This window comes from Cotesia typhae, unplaced genomic scaffold (assembly GCF_013202065.1).
Source record: "Cotesia typhae breed Kobodo isofemale line unplaced genomic scaffold, CoteBio_Ctyphae contig_4, whole genome shotgun sequence".
Lineage (NCBI taxonomy): Eukaryota > Metazoa > Arthropoda > Insecta > Hymenoptera > Braconidae > Cotesia > Cotesia typhae.
The window spans coordinates 3615012-3632283 of record NW_027423748.1 but is presented as its reverse complement, the minus strand read 5'-3'; the positions used below and the strand labels follow the sequence as shown (position 1 = coordinate 3632283).

Below are 17272 nucleotides of genomic sequence, written 5' to 3'. Positions count from 1 at the left end.
TATACAGTATTCATATATAGAGATATACTCTATGTATACTTTTTCATAAATTTTTGAACTTTAATCCGTTGTATATAAATAATTAGACGGTCAAAAATTAAAAAAATTTTTTTAACTCACAACAAATACATTAAAAGACTGTCAGTTTTTTGAAAGTTTCTGACAATTAGTTTTTTTTTTTTATAACTAAAAACTGGTACAGAACTGCAGAGAGCGTATGCAGTCAATGTTAAATATCCAATTTTTAATTGAATTTATCTCGGGTTATAAGCGGTCAATCGACTTCAAATTTTAAGGGTAATTGTATCACCATGTCCTTAATAAGTATACAAAAATTTAGAATTTTCTGACGCTATGCCTTAACCACGACAACTACCTTAATCAAGTTTATTCTATTCTAGAGTATGCATTAAACTATTCAAAGGAGCATGGCTGGAAAAAAAAAATTAAAAATGGCGAGTCAACACCTTATAATGAAAGTGAAATCAAGAGATCAATGACCCAGCGCATTGGCGAAATTAAACGAGAACATGCGAAAAATCTTCAGATAAAACCACCCACTGCACCGTAAATTATGATTTACCCTTTCTGACACACGTTAATTTGATAACTAAAATATTAATGTTTTATCGATTATTTAGTTTTTTAAACGTTTTCTTTTTTTCTTACTGCTAATTTTGACTTACGTTATTCAAACCATATAAGCTGAATATTTCAATAAAGATAAGCGGAATATCATAATAAAGAAATAAAATAAATAAGTGTCATCAATGGTTTTAAAATATTCATTTATCTTTTATACGTAAATATCAATTACTTAATAAGAGTTATATATGTTCGTTAAAAGTATTTAGAGTTGATAACAATAAAATGTGAGTAAATATCAATTACTTAATAAGAATTATATATGTTCGTTAAAAGTATTTAGAGTTGATAACAATAAAATGTGAGTAGATTTATAATTAAAATGGTTTAAAGTTTAATATACTTATTATACTTGTATTCATTTTCATGTTGTGAAATTTTTTAAAATGTAATTTGAGGTAAATTATTTTGAAGATCGACGTTCACAAAGATCTGCTTGGATATGCTTGGATATTTTAGGATATAGTGAGATCTACTTGAATCTATCTCGATATTTTAAGATCAGTTTAGATATACCTAGACACTCTTGGATATAGTAAGATCTATTTGGATCTCTTTGTATATTGTCAGATCTGTTTGGATCCGTTTGGATCGCGCCAAAATTTGGATCCGAGCATATCTGACTGTTTAGATCCAATTATATATGCTTGGATCCAAACGTTTTTTATCGGGATGTTTAATAAAAAATAAACCAGTACATTTTTGAATTGCAGTTTTTAATTTTCTTAATAAGTTTTATAATAAAATAGAATTTTCGCTATTCGTCTGATGTCAGGTTGGCTCCTGACATTGAAACTAGCATTTTTAATACAACTTATATGAAAAATATAAAGTGTGTCGCGGGATGAAACACGATTTCAGACCGAGTGATTCCAGCCTTCGCTTCGTTCGGGTAGGCAACTTCATTCTGGTCTGAAATCGTTTTGTTTCATCCCTAGTCATACAATACAATACACTGTACTATCTAACGTACTCGTAAATCATGTAATTGGGGATTTCGGCTTTGAGAAGGTTGGTGCAATAAGCAAAGCGTGTGTGTACACACACGAGTGCCGCAAACTTAATTCACTTAATTTATAAGTAAATGTTATTAACATAATATTACACCTAATATTGTAATGAAAAACGAATGATTACATTGTAATATAGAAATGAGTAAATGTTAATATTTATTAATAGAAAACATTTTATTTTCAACAGTAGTAGGAATATCAGCCTTATTTTCACATTACAATATGAGATTAATTTTAACGTTTGAATTGCCCAAAAAGTTCTCAATTATATCCCAATTGGGTAAACCCAACCAAAATTTTTTCATCTTCATGTTAGATTTACACGACAGGTACCCGATCATATCCCAATAGGAATAACCCAATAGAACTTGCTATGACTCATGAATGCCCAGTTGGGTCCCGACATAAACATGGGGACAATTTCTAGTCGGTTTATTAATAAAATAAATTGATTAAATAATGTAGTTATGTCAAACCTCAGAAAATAAAACATTTTTGTAGAGAATCGACATTATCTTTTTTCCTAGACTACGATAATTTAAATCTCATAGTAATTATCTCAACGACTGTTCTGAGGGTGTTTGTGTATTATATCTTCGCATGCAAAAGCAACCAATATATTACGAAACGATTCCACCTGGAATAACAGAACATGCATGTTTCCGCACACCAAACGGAGATACACTGGCTACAATATAGTCAACAGCACCAGAACCCAGCGTGTTATTGTGTTAGATAACTCCCAGTTGGACCAGATTACGGTTATTAATCTACACGTGAAAACAAATTGTCATAAATGAAGAAACTTTGTAAATATATTTCATAGCCAAACTTTGACAAGCTAAATAACCATCTAACCATCAGTTATTTCTCAACATTAATACCCTTCACTCTTTACTTCTTTTATGGCTTTCTATCAATATCAATAACCTACCTCCGTCAAAAATAATATATTCAACTATTTTTCAAGTATTTAATGCAGGAAGCAATGAAATATAAATTTCAAATTTAATTTAATTATCTACTTTCTAATTTTACCAAACGAAATGCCAAGAATTGGGTTATTATAAATGCCAATAAAAAAATTAATTAAAACTATTTTATATTCTATGAAAATTAGAATAATCAAAAAAAAAATGTCAATACTAATTTGATAGTCTAAAGGAATTTAATAATTGAATCTCAAATATCTCAATACTATCATCGAATGTTGTAATTTAATTGTTAATTAAAGTGACTCGAAGTAGATTAGATGCATAAGTAATAGACAGACAACTGGCTTTATCAATTTATAAGTGTTTCCGTTTCTGTCACTTCAAATCAAGCCGTCCCAGTTATTGATAGATACCACTTAATAATATATTGTTATAAATGCCAGTGACACTTTCCATTTGTCGGAAATATCTGAATCAAATTTAACATCTTAATTAGACGGTAATTGAACATTTTGAGTTTATTTTGTTTCCAATTAAGCTAAATGAAAATTCAGTAACGTAAGTTAACCGAGAGAATGACAAAAAAGAACGTTAACCTTTTCTTCGGTAAGATAGCACGTAATCAGGAATTTATGTAACTATAAAACTATATAACACGTAGGAAAATTATCTGGATATTATCCCTACTTGGAAGTAAAGGAGATATCCAATGCAACAGGTAAGACTCTTGCTTCGAATAGATTTCAATTACGCGGGATTTCTCTGTTTTATTTTGTTAATTAAATTTTTAATTAATTAACAAAATAATAATAATTATTTTTATCTTATTAAAAGTATTAGTAAGTGAACTTAATTGGTTACTTTTGGCTACGCGCCCAAAACTTGTTAGACTTAGGTGATAAATTCGAGCGAAAAACATGCATAGAGACAAGAGACATATATAAAAGACTTAGGCATATGTTCTGTGTTGGAACTTGGCGGTTCTTCAAAAGATTATTTTCTAGCCAAAAATTAAATTATTTCCGGCGAATTCAATACCATAGAACGTTCGAGAAATTTATTGCACACTTTAATTTCAATTAGGTTGTATATAAATTTGGTAAGCATATTCATGGTTATATCAACACAGAATGTGAAGGATTTTTTTGGAAATCACTGAGTTTAATTTATTGATAATCATTTAAAAAATTATTTAGTTTACAAAAGTAAAACCCATTTATCTTTTTATCTATTAATTTTATTATTTTATTAATATAGTAAATAATTACTAAGAAAAATTTGTGATAGTTTGCCGTAAGATGATTTTGACCATTAGACTTTTTATCAATTAAAGTTTTGATAGAAATACTTGAACTTTAAAAGACGACAGTTGGTCAAATACTTGAAGAAGTTGATCGAGCTACTCGAGGAACTATGTCAAATATTTAAAAAGTGCTGTATCAAGTTATTAAATTCAGTAAATCTTGACAAAGTTTTTTTTTTAAATGTAAATTAAAGTTTTATCGATAAAAAAAACACTAACAATTTATCTTTTCCAGCTATAAAAAAAAAAAAAAAAAAAAAAAAACACACATTTTTACTGTCACTATAAAAACGATGAGCGAGACATATTTATTTTAGAAAAAATCAATCAGCTGTAGGTTGGGCGAGTTGTGAGTAAAATATGAACTTGATGGATGTGATGCATATGAGAGATGGAAAAAAAATAATCGGTTATAAATTTTTCAATCACGTCGGGTTTTTTCATAATATTTCATGTATAAATTTTTTTCGAAACATTGAAAAATATAAAACACATCAAATCCTCTTATAATTTTTGAATGAATCGTTGCTAGAGAAAATCAGTGTGTAATATATTAAACTAGTCAAAATAATCAAGCTTAAAATCAATTGCCACTGTACAGAAAAAAAAATTGTTTTGAATCAAGTGAAAAATTCTTGAACCAAGAAAATAATTTTGAAAAGTTTTATTGTCTTGAACTAAGACGAAAAATTTAATAAAACCAAGAAAATTTTCTTAGTTTAAGAATTTTTCTACTCAAACCAAGAAGATGAAGTTTTTCAAAATTACTTAATTCAAGTAAATTTTTTTTTCTGTTTCATTAATTATTAATTATTGCTTAATTTTACTCGTAAAAATTTTTAGCGAACACGTAGCACATTACATTTCAATGTTCTAGACTAGATGTAGAGTCACAAACGTGAAACATCTGTCAATCGATCGAATGTATGAACGACTCTTGGTAAATTTTTTGTCTCGACAGACCAGCGCGCTCTAGGGAGAGACAAACTGAACGATATGATTTCATTATATATGTTTTATGGCGCTATCGAGTCACTATAAATGTGTTTATTCTGTCACACCGTACAAACACATTTATTATGATAATGGTACTGTTCATGGAATATTACGACAATAAAATAATGTTCTTTGCTAATATGTTACTTTTATTACTTTGAGTATTACTGAGTTCTCGTTGTATTATATTAATATTTTTATCGGTGACAAAAATAACTTTTCCAAGAAAAATGTTCATGTTGTTTCGAAGAATAAAGTAATAATTGGATTTATATTTGTTGAATTATCCATGAAACGATCAGAAGCTTTCTTTACAATATCATAAAAAATACAAACATCAATTTTGTTACACAGTTTTTATTGCACTTTTATCAATAGATACTTGAAAATTTTTTTATTTTAGTCACATTAACAAATAAAATGATTGGAAAAAATTATTTTTAAAAAATTGTATTCATAGTTTTTATGCGATTTCCACATGTTGAATTTTTTTGTGAATAATTTTGTGTTAAATAACTATCAAATGTCTTAATTTTATTATCATCAATTTTTTTCATGAGAATGTTACATGTTCCGTTATCATTTATGCAAACTCTGGTTTCTTAAAAAAAAATTTGGAGCTTTGAAATAAAACCGAATATTGATTGGAAAATTAAAATATTCCACGGTGACCTGACTTTTTTAATATTGAATTTATGAAACGACCTTATAATCGAGTTACAAATCTTATTCACGTCAGAAAAGAGAATTTCTAAATTGTTATGGTGATATACATATCTAATTCCGACGACAATGACAAACGACTTGAAGGTCGAGAAGTTTAGAATTGATTTTATTTTTCTATTGTCTACTCATAGTATACTATCAAATTTTGAACTGGGGTTTATAGACTTGATTTATCTCCGAAGTTGAAAATTACTTCAGGAGAAAGTTTTAACTTCAGAACAATATTCGTTGTTTGTAAATTCTAATTTTTATCAAGATATAAACTTTTATGTGGTTGAAAAATCCGATCATCTTATGAATGTATTATTGGAATTAAAAAAAATAAACATTAGCTGACCCGGGTGAATAGTGTGCACAATATCGTGATCAAATAACGAATGTTCATAGGTTATTGTGGAAGATACACTGAACTTTTTACTATTTCTAAAAAAAAAAAAAAAAAAAAAAAAGTTTTTTCCGAATTACTTCGAAATTACTCGTTCGATCAATGTAAACTTGAATGTTTGTTATGAGGCTTTAAAAACTGCGTCGAATGCCTCCAACCGCGTGAAAATCAGTTCATTCATTCAAAAGTTATTGAGGTTTAAAAATTCAAAAAATAGTGTTTTATTGAACTTCTACCAAACTTTTGAGCTTGTAGAGCTCAAAAACGTAGTAAGTGCAATTTTTAGCGCTTAATAGTTTTTAGAGTCAACCGATTTTCTAATTTTTTTTAAATAATTCTTTGAACAAACTAAAAAGGTTTTTTTTGCATATTTTTTCAAAGCTTGTATCAAACAAACACAAAAATAAAACCATCAAACGAAATTCATTCTTCAACATCAACGATTTGATTCACAGCAAATGTTGACCAACTCCAAAAAAGCTATTCATTCATTTTCAATGGATAAAATTTCTGTAAATATTGATTTATTTTGTTTAAGCTAAATATCACATCCGAAGGAATAAAATCATAATTTTAATATTGAAATAAAATTCAACGAAACAGAAGTTAAACAATGTATGACAAAAAAATTCATTGAGTTTATCAGTAGATAAAAAAAGCCCGAGTTTTTTCCATACCATGCCAATAATTTTTCGGGGAGCGCAAGCAGATAGTCATAGATATACTAAATATATTTACATGCATATACATTTAAAAAAAACTGTGGGTTGAGTATTTTCTATTGCCGTATGGTTTGAGAGGCGAACGATGAGAAAGAGAAAGTATTATATAGCCACGGAGAAATATATCCGACAGATAAAAATGTCTCTTAAAGAGTTTATACAGGAGAGGCAGGAAAAGATTTCAATAAAACCTACCCAGGAGCTTTTTTATTTTTTTCCTCTCCTTTTAAACTTTCCTTACTCACTCACTTACTTACTCACTCAGTGAGTTTTTCCTTCGAGTCCTTTTTCACCACAATCCAATTGTGGATTGTAAAAGCCTGGAGTATTAAACGGGTCAGTGAATTCCAATGTCTGAAACGTTTACGTGCGTAACGATTGTCATTTTAAATATTTAACAAACATTTATTGTTTACTCATCGCCTGTTTTACATATAGTTTATCGCTTACGATTCAAAGCAAACATAGTTATGTGTAAATAACGTAACATCAGTAAAAGTTTAAATGAAACCCTGGGACAAGTTTATAAACCGATTAGTGTTTTATTTGGATAGGTATATGTGCGTAAAGTATATATTATGTTTGCTAAGTAGATAGTCATATATTCTCATTCAATTACTATACAAACTCAATGTGTGCTTAATAAAACAAATACCCAACATGGTATTGACTCAATGGATGTTATTAGAAGCTCTTGTGTTTTAAAAAACAAACTATAATAAATGTCGAAGTTTTATCTTTAGATGCAAAATTATGTAATACAATAACGCAATACGCAATGTAAATATTAACGTAACCAGTGAAAAAATTTTCTTATCTGATTAATGGAATATTAAAGAAGTTCGAGCATAACTAATGAATCAATGTTCGTCAAAATTCTTTATTTTAATTTAAAATAATTTGAACAATTTAATAATTGATGATTTTTACTTATTTAACAAAGTAAAGTAATAAAATGACTTTCTTATTTATTACTTACCGAATTCAATAAACAGATTTAGCAATAGCGCGTTTGATTATACCTATTACAGTGATGTGCATGAGTGTGTGAGTTAAATATTTCTCTCCTTGTAACTATATTTCTATCCTTTTCTTTTTTCTCAGCTGTTGACGCGACGTTGTCGAATCTTTATTCGAATAAATAGCTGACGATAAACAAGTTACAAACATAAAATTTAACTTTAAATATTTCAAAAATTATATCGGTAATGTATTATTATTAAATTGTTTTTATATTTTGCAATAATCCAAGTTTCTTGTGTATAGTTTTTTATCCGTTAAAGTTGGGAGGTTAATATTGAAAAAAATAATTAAAGTCTGAACAAAAGTTTGTCCGCCACAAAAGCCCGTGTAAAAGGAGATAAAATGTGTGATTTTTAAAATTTAATATCTAAGTAACTAAACGGTGAATCTTTTTAAAATTTTAGGATTAGATAAATGCTGTATTTATTTATACGTATACTTAATTTCGAAGCTCAAAGTTGGAATTTATTTTTTATATTAGATTCGCTCGAACCTCCTTAATTAAGGCAATTTAAACATGAAAATCTAACTTTTTTATAAGTTGTGAATCGAGAAATATTATATAGAAAATAAATTTTTTCAATTTGAAATTGCATAAATTATTCAAAAAAAAAAAAATTTAGTTCTGACCGGATATAATTTTACACGGAAAATATTTTTTGTCACTTAGGGTAATTTTTCAATGTGACCAGTTTTTCTCATTTGTCGGTAACTAAAATAATTTTTTAAGTTATTTTACCAAATTTTTTCGTAGTACATAAATTAAAAATTTATTAAAATCAATACTCAAAAATAAATTCAAATGAATTAGTTGATTTATTTTTACGAATGTATGATGACAATTAAATAATTATCAAGATAATTCTATAAATAAAAATCCCGCATTGTAGAGATCTCAATCACATCCTTCACCAGTAATATAAATGGCTAAATAATTAAATTAAATGCAAATTTAATTGTCTAGAAATGACAAGGGAAATAATTTAGAGGATAAACCAAATATGGAACTTATATAAAGACAGTAGGTAACGATTATTAGAGATAATTATCCACAAATTAATACGGTATTCATATACAATAATAAGCTACATGATGTCTACCAATCATATATCCTTCATGTATCCATGATATAATCGATCGCACGAAAATGAGCCATAATTTATATATACTCGCTTACACGATTAAATATTAATAACGTTCACTTGAGAGACTAATATAATCATATACCTAATATACTAAGTATGTAGAAGCTCGTCAAGTGCCTCATAAGCCAATATCCTCTTGTTCTAGTTTAACTCATTATTAAAACACATACTTAGACATCTATACCACATATACTATAATACACATATAAATAAATACTCAAAATAATGTTCAATACCATTCGTCATCAAATGTTGATTGATGCAAGAGTAGAATGAGAGTTGAAGTAGCAATTTGATTAATTCTTGAAAAATCACATTCATTATCATGATCAGATCGTTAAATAAAGCTGAAGTTATTTAAGCAGCTGGTAAAACTAATAACTTGATACAGTTCTTTGTCTGATGTCTGGTGTTACGCGACTTTCGAAAAACGGGGTAAAACCAATAACTTCCCAATTTTTGAAAATTTTCAATTTTCTTAGCGGGAAGTTAAAAATCCTTTTACCATTAGCTAGGCTGCACTTTCGGTGGGTACTTTGTTGATGCGTCAATAAATATAACAATAATAAGGTCCGTATGTAGATACAGAGCTGGGTTAGCACTTTGGCCTGGGATTTATAGGGCGTTAAACTAACGCGCAGCTGAATAACCTCTTCGGCTATCGGTCGTTCCAGACTGCCAGTTACTCTCTGTGGTCATAGTGTATGGTTCAATGTAAACCCAACGATCCAAGCCAATTTGATTCCCTTTCCAATGGGATATAGTTTACAACACGTCCAGTCAACGGTACATACCAGTCAATATCGATATCATTTGCTGAATGACTTTCATTAGCTTAATAATTCATTTTGATAATTTATTAGCTATGTGGCTGAAGAACCTGGTGCTGATGCTGGTGTTACTGCTGATATTGGTGATGGTGAGCCCGAGAAATTGGTATTAGTATTAGTATTTAGCACGGGAATAGACGTGCCCCGAATAATGATGAGATGAATAGCCCAGCTACATCCAAAACTAGAGCCAAAACTACACCCAGTTGACCGGGTTCGCTGAGTATTTATGTCTCTAATGTTGTAGCTGGACAAGTAACAGGCCCGATCTGCTCTAGTCTGCCCTGGTGTAGTGTTGCGGTGCTCACCAGGATGATCCACGTCTACGTAGGGACGATATACACCCTGGAGATCCTTCCGAGAGGAATGTTTCAGACTCCATTACTTGAATTGGATTGGGAATATCAACAACTCCCATGGCATAACCCGGCACCCTCGTATTTTCAAAAAACATCATCATCATCTTTATTACTTTGCCCAAGATTATCTTTGCATTCAGATGCTCACTTGCTCTTGAGTTTATGCTTTCGTACGTTCTTTAGATTAATTTTGCACACCCCAAAGTAAGGCGTCGAGTGTAGTGTCATACTATTGTTTTAGCAAAATGGCCAGAGGAGAAAATGATAATAGAATATTTATAAGATTTATTTTTTTATCTTGAATCTTTATATTAGAAAAACAATTCATTTATTTTTTTATCAGCAGTGTGTACTTTAAAATGTCTTATCCCATAATAAAATTGAGATGAAATGTATGTGAAAAAATCTATTCGTGATGTGATTGGTTGACAATAAATATTCTCATTCTGATTGATTAAAAGTGAATATAATATACATAAACGACATATAAATATATCATGATAATAATTATGAGGCGCGCGCTTGCGCGCGCAAATTAAATTCTAGTCTTAATATAAAATTGAGATGAAATGTATATGGCATAAATTTATTCGTGATGTGATTGGTTGAATATATCATAAGCATGAAAATATATGCAAACTCTATATTCAGGCGCGCGTTTGCGCGCGCAAATTTAAATTCTCGTTAACTAAAAATTGAGTTAGTTGTTAATTAAAATAAATGTCAGACATTAACACTTCAAATTGTATACTCGAAAAAGGACTCAATTTAGCGATCATGCGTTCTCTTTCGGATAATTTTAATACTATATTTGATCAAAAAAATTATGTATGAATTTTTTAAATTATCTTTGAGATTTTCCTGCTTTTCAGTATTACCCAATAAAATATTTGTTCTAATCATTAATGCCATAGTGAATAGACAAGAGTGTTACCAAAATATTTAAGGAATAGAATAGATTGGAGAGAAAATGTTGGTTTAGCTTAGGGTTTAGTAAAGTGGGTTTACTTTCTGTTAAAGCATCACTGTAGACTTTGGATATAAGAGTGAGTATGAAACGTGTAGCTGGAATAATGGTTGAATTGAATCAGTGATACCGCAAGCAAGGTGCTGGGTAGAGAGTTATGGGAGCAGCCAGTAGTGTAACTGGTCTTTCTGGAGTTGTTCGAGCAGGTATAGAATCGATTGCGGAAGCATCTGCTGCCGATAGACTCCTACGAGTTTCTGTCCACTCGATGCTCCAGTGGGCATACGTCATCCTCGTTTCTCGAATCGCCAAGACTTAGAGTGGAGTCTATTCACGGTAACTTCCGACAGCTGCATCCAATGCTCCGGCATCGACGACCTAGACAGCAAGGATGAAAACGACGTCCACACTAGATGATGCTCCATGGATATTTTGAACTGGACTCGACTGGACTGGACGATGGACGGTAGCTGGTGATAGCGGACACTCGGTTATATCTGTACACTCAACTCAACTGAGAGCACTGATTCTGCGGATACAAACCCGCTGGCGTATAACACCTCAGTGCACTTCACTTAACCTTATCCTATTAATCCTTTTAGACTTTTAGATTCACGTCTCTCGATCAAGTGCAGGATCATCCGACTGTACTGCGGATCTCCCAGATTCAACGTTTCTAGGCTTAAAGCGTGCCAGGTGTCTTGAATCCCCAATTTTTCACCGAGATCCCATACTTTTTATTTTATCCTTTTTTGCACACCTTTTTATAACACCAGTGCTTTTAATAGTGTTTACTTACGATACTCTAATTGCTTGAATTATTTATACGAATTCAAATAAACCTATTACCTTTAAATATAGTCATTTAAATTTTAAATAATCTTTTTCAACACCTCTGAATATTTTTTAACTCACTTCGGTTTTTAAGGATATTATATCAATAAAAAACTTTATCCACTTGCATTGAAAAAAAACAACTTGATTCACGAAACTTTTTTTCAAGTAGCGTTGCTAATATTGTCGTTAGTTAATCATTTTTCAGAAAATTTAGTAATAGTTTTTCTCTGATTAACAATTTTTCAAAAAAACAAAAAAGAATAATTTTTTTTAATTTCTTTATTTTAAAAAAGCAATTTATTGGTTCAATTTACCTCATTTTCTGATAGATACGTAGTATCTTATCCTAATAATTTTATGCTAGGACAAAATATGATAAATTGTTATAAAAAATGATTGTTAGCATAAAAATAAGAAATCTTATGTTAAGATAATGAAACATACGTTATAATAAGTAATTTATAGGCTATATCGACAAAATAATCCATACACAGTAAAAAATTTTGCAATAAATGTTAAATTTACACACAAAAGTGTTAAATATTTAACACAAAAATTTTTAACACCGTTTTTTGACCCAAAATTTTTTACTTTGTATTTATTATAGCAGAAGACAAGTTGTTTTAGAAGAACAGCTTAGTTCAATTAACCGATCGTTTTGTTAAAGCAACTAAATTGTTTTATCGGGATGATAAATATTTTAGTTTAACGATAAATATTTTGTTGCAGTAACATAAATTAGTTAGTTGGTATAACAAATGTTATTGAAATCGCTAAATTAGCTTGCTCAAATTACTAATAGTAATAACAAAAAATAAATTTTTACAATCGCATGTTTTATTATTTCAACAAAATTATTTTTGAGTGCAAGCCAATTCTTGGAATTGATTCTAACTGAAAATATCTAATCACGAATAAAAAATTTGAACAGAATAGTTTATTTCTTATTTTGTTTTCTCAGTGTAGCATAAAGCTTCATACAAAAATAAGTAACACATTTTTAACACATTTACTGTCCCAGATTCTTGCAACAAATTCCAATATCTTTTCCACAAGTTCATACAAGGTCTGCTCTACCGTTTTACCTTCCGAACGCAAAAAATAATATTATGCTATCTTCACCATTACATAGGATCTTAAAATATATGTAGTTACATTTCTGTTAATTTAGAGACTCTTGACTTCATGAGTTTCAATCGGAGTCATAACTGCAGCACCAATGAAATCGCAGCTCTTTTAATATCTCTTAGATAACAATCTGTCAATCTGTCAAGTCAAATTAATAAATTAATAATCAAGTTAATATTTGAGCATATTAATGTAAATCTTACTTGTATATTATCTCTCACATCTTTAGTTAAACTTTTTTAGTTGTACATCTTCAGATATATATCTTCAGTCAATTCTTATTATAATTATAATTAATTTAACATGTTGTTAGATTCTTTGTAATATTTGTAAATACTCGAATATTTTCTTAATATCTTATTATGTTTGTTTCATAACTTCTTTTATATAAGCTACCAGTACAGCGCACTTAGTTTTAAGTTATACTATGTAATTATATGTATCAACTTATTTAGAGACCTTGTTATTGACCTTGGCTGTTGGGTTTTATTAATGGAAATAAATAAACACATATATTTTAGAAACAAAAATTCTGAATCTACTAATTAAAATTGATCATATCTATAAAATTGTAGTCGTTCTCAAATTGAAAAAAAAAAATTTTTTTTGTATTAAAAAATCATCGAAAACATAAATAAATTTTTTTTTCATCAATCCGAATATTTATGAAACAAAAATAATACCATATTTTATTTACCTTCTGCACTTTTCCTCCGAAAAAGCAGAATCACAAATTTACTCATTAAAATCGAACAAATCAAACAAAATAACATGAAAAGTCTTCAGCTAATATTGACAATTACTGATCAATAAAATGTTTTATTAACCGTATTCGTACTCAAATTTTATTTAAACCTTTCCAGTAATTTTTCCAGTAAAATCCACTCACATTTTCCGCAAAAAAACATATAAATCAAACAGATCATAGATACAGTGGCGTTATTTTCACGTAGATTAAATAACCCGAGATTAATTTTCATTGATTTAATTTAAAATAAAGTAAATGCGATGCATAATAGGAATGTGATGCGAGAGAAAATAAATTGAAATACGAGTGATGGTGATAAATATAATATGTTATATATTATATACAGTAAATATATGTACAAAGCAAAATGAAATAAAGACGATTCATTTGAGTATAAATGTTCATTAAAAGTTATCTGTTGATTCGTGCAAATTTATTGAATTCACCAGTACAGGGAGCCGATAATAGCGAGCAAAATCTACAACGGTCTAAACTCTCCCCGATCAAGAGAAAGAGAAAGAGAGATAAAGATAGAGATAGAGTCAATCGGATGCGAATGGTGAAAATAGTGGACCTCTCTGTTGTATGGAACACGATGATCGAGGATTCCTAAACTGTTTCTTTATAAAGCGAACAAGTAATTTGTTGATTAAATAATACTTTATCCGAACGCTACTGTGGATAACTCGCAACTTTTGTATATTAATCAATTCTTGATTGAATTGAACCAATTTCCGAGTTATTTTTATATTTTATAAGTTATTTTTTATTTTATTATTTCTGTTCCTATTTAATTCAATATATTTCTGACTAAATTAAAACTTTCTTTTGCTATCGTTGGTAAAAACTTTTAGTACTTGATAAAGTGTATCGAATAATATTATTCACACGTAAGGAAAGATGAAAGTTATTTATATTAGTTATTTTTTTCCGTGGGATGCTGCAGTGCATGTTTGTCATTTTGTCGCTTTACAACTTAGTGACGAGCTGAATCGCAAAGAAAAAAATAATACGGGAATAAAATAAAGTAAATAACAAATAAAACAAAAAGTTTATGTGTCCTATACACAGTAAAAGTAGGTACGTGTGAATGGATAAATAAATAAAAGAAGGAGTCGATAAGCAACCGAAGAACTCGAAGAGACACGTCAGCTGGCTCACAATATATCTTCTTTTCTTTTGACACATTTTTTCCCATTTCACTAGACATTCTTTCAACGAATGTCAGCCTTGAAGAATGATATTTATTTATATTTTATTTATGCATAGAACAGACGAGCTTTGATCTTTCAATGAATTCATTTAAACAATTGTCAGGATGTAAATAAAGAGAATTGTTTAGATGGACTGACGTTAAATGGATGCGAACGTTTTGACATTTATAAAGGCTCTGATGCTCACTACTCCTTTGTACCTTTTAGACAGGCATGATTTTTTTTATTTAAACTAATAATTTATTGAAAATTCAAGTCTGTATGTTGTTAATGTACAATTTTTTCTCAACAATAGTATATTATATTGAAAAAAAAAGTTTCAGTCCTATTGGTGTACACTTTTTTAAAGAATTGATATTACGAATATGATAAAAAAAAGTTTAAGTATTATCGCAATACACTGTTTAAGTGTGTGACATATATTTTCCGTATGATACTATTGCAAGTTCAGTGAGTATAGTAAAAAAAGTTCCCGCGTAAGACCCAGCGCGTATTTCGGTTCTTCTTTCCCCGTGTATATATTATACTTTTAACCTATACATACTTTCTTAAAGTGTTAAAAAGATTATTTGCATAATCCCGGCCACATTGTATGATCAAAAATTCTGATAAATCATTTATAATTGTACATCAATATTAATAATTGTATATCAATATTAATGGGTGTGTTTGGCCGAAGTAAGTTCTTACTAAACTTAGTAAGCCAGTAAGCATAAAAAAATTAAAATCTTACAAGCTGACTATAGCGCTTTTCGGCCAAGACAGACTTACTGGCTTAACATAACACAAAACACCGGTTTGCGTTATATTCCGTACATAACCTCATATACTGAATATAATTGACAGTACAAAATTTAGCAATATAATTTAATTCAAGTAAATATTTACAAATGGATAATTTTATGAGAAATATTTTATTGGAAGAAATGTTAAACGACCTAGTGGATAATATCGATAATTTAGTGAATCAAGGTCTGTTCTTGTCCGTTTTGTTTACATCAACAATAAGCAATATGGCGTCGTATATTAAGCTATGCTTACTGCGTTAGCACTTATTTTGTGTCCCGGCCGAAAATTTTGTAAGTATAGTTTGTGACTTACTACATTTAGTAAGTACTTACTTCCGCCAAACACGCCCAATATATTTGATTCAATATTGATTCAAAAAATTCAAATATACCTTGTAGGGCGTGCCAAAATTCAATTTTCATGAAGAACCTTTTAAAATTAGAATTTTAAGTTCGGCAAGAGCTGTGTTTGGGCATTTCCTAATATATTTTGGGGTGAGACGATTTATTTGACTTTCTTAGAATTTTTTAACAGGAGTTTAGTTTGGGCATTTCCGCTGAAATTTAAAATTTTGGCCGGAAGTCCCTAACTAAATCTCTTGTTAAAAATTTGTTTTTGTTACTAAAGTGATTTGAAAAAAATAATTGAGCTATTTCAGTAACAACATTTGTTACGCCAGTTAACTCGTTAACGATACTGCAACAAAACATTTTTTGTTCAACCAACAAAAATATTTGCTATTCTAACTAAACAATTGTGACTTAAACAAACGGACCTGTTAATTCAGTTAAACTATTGTGTTGAACAATGTAAAGGGCTCTGTTGCAATGAAAAACTGTTTTGTTAATATTATATTTAAATTATTTTTCAATATATTTGTTTTGTTATCATAACATATGATTTGTTGTCCCTATGCTAACATAAAAATTTGTGGCCGAAACTTATCATATATTGTCCTAAAAATTTTTTTTAGTCCCCTACAAAATTATAGAGGTAAATATTAATCCACTCAAGTTATTGAGTTTATTTAAAGCTTCAAATAAATTGATAAGTAAAGAACAGAAAGAAAATAAACAAAATACACTAGCAGAATAAAAATGAGCTTCAGGATTTTTTCAAGGGTTATTTTATTCAAGTATAAAGAAGTAGAATGAAGTAGAGAGACAAGCTTTTTTCTGATGAATTTGAAGTAAAAAGTATTTATGGCAAAGACATATATAACATACTGGGAGATCCGAAATCAAAACTGTAGCTATCGCTAGTATATTTTTTTCATGTGTTCATTTGTGTTCGTCAATACAAGTGGGACTGTGTATGTGCATGCGCGTGTATGGATAAATATATATAGGTAACAGCGTGAATTCAACGCCGTAGAGCGCCAAATTGAATTCCACTCTGGTCTGCGTCTGGAAAACTAATGTTGACGCGATCGAAGCTTTGTGTTGCGATTTCCGAAGCTTTCTACTCACGCTTGAGTTATAGGCCGTTATAACAACACACCCCCACA

General features: G+C 29.4%; 1 protein-coding gene across 8 annotated transcripts in view; it reads right to left on the bottom strand.

Annotated features, from left to right (window-relative positions):
* LOC141527017 (lachesin) overlaps window positions 1-17272 on the bottom strand; it is a 294984-nt gene that overhangs the window by 89917 nt on the left and 187795 nt on the right. The gene's annotated exons all lie outside the window — the stretch shown is intronic.